The following is a 3,721-nucleotide window of genomic DNA, read 5'->3' on the forward strand; positions in this document are numbered from 1 at the left end:
AATGCCAACACCATGTTTGCGTACAAGTGGGAAAGGTCCAAGTTTAGCCCTTTTAGAATATGACATGCGAGCATATGTTTCATACTTAGCTAATTTACATAAAAGAATATCCACATACATTTCAGAAAAGCAAAGAAAAGAGGAGGAGCAGGAGAGGCTGGATGAGCAAAGGAAGAACACAGTGCAGCCTGGAGACAAGGTGTTTGTAAAGATATTTAGAAGAAAATGGTATAACGAACGCAGAGAAGGACCTTTTGAAGATGTTTGCAGTACTGGAACGGCAGTTCGTGGTATCATTTATCTCACTGTGTTAAAGCACCAAGTGAAGAAAAGCCTTTCTCAAAGGGAGGAGAGGTTGCAGGTTCAGGAGAACCAAAAGAACAGGTTGAAAATAACATGCAAGAAACAAACCAGAGTAGATCTCCTGAAGAAGAGATTGTCCCTGGTTTGGATGATGCTGATGACTCTGTGTATATTTCTGATGATGCCAGACATGACACAGCAGATTGTAAACAAGACAAAAAGTTTGGAGAAATTGAATTTCAATATGTCCCAGAAACAGCAAGTCCCATTCCAGAAAGCAGTAATTCCATTTCAAAACAGTTCAGAGACTTGGATCAAGAAAAGAGTCCATGACCAGTTCGGAAAAAGGTTAGACCTAAACGGTATGAGAACTAAAGAGAATGAAACTTTAGAGAATTTTACTTTTCCGGTACTGAAAGTTAGTGAGGAGGTAAATGGATCACATCTAACTACACTAATGCCTTTGTAATGTAATTTCAATGATGATGTAATTTCAACAACATCATCACCTTTCAAGATGGTGGTTAAAGCTAAATTAGGTAAATCAGTTCATCTTCCCTGTAAATGTGGAAGATTTAATACAGGGAGTAATAGTCCTCCTGAGTGGAAAAATAGTCATGGTGAAGAAGTGGTGTTAACAGGACCTGAAGTTGATAATTTGCCTTGTGACCAGAGAAAGTATCTTTTGTTTAATGCCTTTAGGTGGTTCAGAGTTAGAGATGATTGTTCAATTCTTTTGCGTAATGTTACATGGGAAGATCAAGGGGAATACACTTGTACTTATTTGGAGCCAGAGCTTAAATTTGTGCCATTTCAAAATGTGTGGAGAGAAGGGTACATAACTCGTACAGTGATAGTGATGATAAAGGACCCGAGTCCTATTGAAGTTTTTACATCTACTAAAAGAGTTCAGGACCAAACCACTATAGCAATGACTCTGAAGGTTACTAAAGAACAAATTAAACCAATTACTTTAGCTCCAGAAATAAGAAAAGGAAATAATGTAACAAATCAGGTTACTACTATAGATATGCAATTAAAGGAGATGAATAGTATTACACTGCCAATGATAACTTCTGCTTCGGGTACATCTGAATCTATCACAACTGTTGAAAATGGAAAAATAACAAGATCAGATAATGTTGTCAAAGTAACCCAGACTCCAGAAGTAATGTCCTTTCCATTGCAAAAGGAAATAAACATAACACAGGGATCAGAGTTAAATATGGATATTTTGACTGGACCTCTAAAGAAATGATTGACCATTATCATGCATTACAGAAAAGAGAAACAAAATGGAAAGCATATGGATTTGATTCTTCAGTGTTACAAATCACAGACCCATGGGCAGCTAGACATTTATGGTTTCAGCAAATAACCCATTCCGTAAGAATGAGTAAGATGTTGACTGGTCCATGTGTGGTGAAAGTTCCATCACCAAGCACATGGCCATCAATTTTAGAGACAGTACCAGAACCACTGCATGCTATGTGTCAATCTTATGCTTTATCATGATTATTATATCAGCAAAACTCTGAAGAAGATAGAATAATGGCTTTATCAGTGCATTTGTTTAGACCTAGATTAAATTGTACTTGGTTGATGAAGTTGCCATATGTGAATTTCCTTGATCAGCATGAAAATCTACTGACAGCACAGCCTGATGCGATGGAAGTAAAATCTGTGGAGACTAAAGACTGTTTTTGTTCCAATGATACTCACAATGGACAGGGGATGTTTATGGGAATATCTGATTGTGCTCGTGATAAGATGAATTTTAAAGAGCTTAAACCTAAGGATGTTTTGTTTAAAGTGAATTTTCATACACCAGATAGGAAACAGAGTAGAACATTAATGGTGCAGTATGACATTTTGCCTGTAAATGTGACTATAGGAAATTTTAAGGTTATTTGGTGGGTTTGTGGAGATAAAGCATACATATTTCTACCATATGGGTGGACAGGCTGTTGTTATATGGCAACATTAAAGCTTCCTTATGAGGTTTATACTCTCCAAAAAGTTGAAGCAACTGATGAAGGGAATTCTGTGAGAAGAAAGAAAAGGGAAATGGCTCAGTTTCATAGCTTGGAAGCCTATCATTGGAGAATCAGTATAGGAGAAAAATGGGGGTATAGGATTATTCCCATGGTATGGTGTGACATTTTTAGCGGATCATATAGATAATATTACGTACACTTTACAAGGGTTTGCTAGTGAAACAACAAGAGGGTTTCAGTATTTGTCAAATACACAAAAAAGTCACAGATTAACATTGTTGAAACATGACATGGCTCTGGATTACATTTTAGCTAAGCAAGGGGGTTTATGTGTGGCTTTGAATCTAACAGGGGATGCCTGTTATATTTTGATTCCGGATAATTCGGATAATATGACTAGTGTTATAGAAGCATTGAAACATATAAGGGAGGCGTTTGGTCCATCACAAGGAGCTGGATGGTCTGTGAATGCTTGGTTATTGGAGAAATTAGGAGCACTTGGAGCAATGTTGGCTCAAGTTTTTGGAGAAGCTCTTTTAGCAGTGTGTATAATGCTTTGTTTTTGTACACTTTTGTTAACTTGTGCAAAAGCTATGATTTGAAATGGGTTGGAGTTGTAATGCCTGGAGATCAAGTACAGATGCCATTATTAAGTAGAACCGACTCAGACAAACATGTGGAGGAAATTTTGGAAAACAACCTGGTGGAAAGATATCCATTTTGAATATCCACCATTATATATTTTTCTATTCACTTATGTCATTCTTTTCTTTTGTTAGGTTTATTATTTAGTAATCAATTATAAAGATTGTAGAATGAAGTATACACTGTAGCTTATAAAATGTATTAATCCATTAGTATTACTATTATTAATGTTTTATTTGATGTTTATTTGCATCTTTCATTTTTGCAAAAGATACTGGCTGTTGTTTCTTTCTTCCAGAAAAAGGGGGGGGGGGGGGACCACTGTAAGGGAGGATGGTTGTTCGAGATTCCTGAAATGCTACGGGGATCCAAAAACTCAAAAGAGGACAATAAAACAGAAGGACTTTGAAACTAGAATGGTGAAGACTTGCTGAAGCTTAATATGTCATCAACATCACATCAGAAGACAAAATTGCTGAAAAGACAATATTATGTCATATGTTCCTATTGAATTGTTTATTATTAGTAATCTTTGGTATTGATAAACCATTATATGAGTGACACTAAAAATTGTAACAACTGTGTATTATGAAGATTTATAGACTGATGAAATGTAATCTGTGTAAGTGTATTGAAATCTCAGATTTTTTGTTTTTATCGATGTTAGGGCCAAGGGGTGTGTCAGGTAGGGACAGGTCCATTCAGGACCAGCCTGAATTTGGACATGTGTATGAAAATCTCAGAAAATAAAATCAAACCAATTTACTTAAGTCAAC

The sequence above is a fragment of the Hoplias malabaricus genome, chromosome 9 (assembly GCF_029633855.1).
Source record: "Hoplias malabaricus isolate fHopMal1 chromosome 9, fHopMal1.hap1, whole genome shotgun sequence".
In the NCBI taxonomy this organism is placed as follows: Eukaryota; Metazoa; Chordata; class Actinopteri; order Characiformes; family Erythrinidae; genus Hoplias; species Hoplias malabaricus.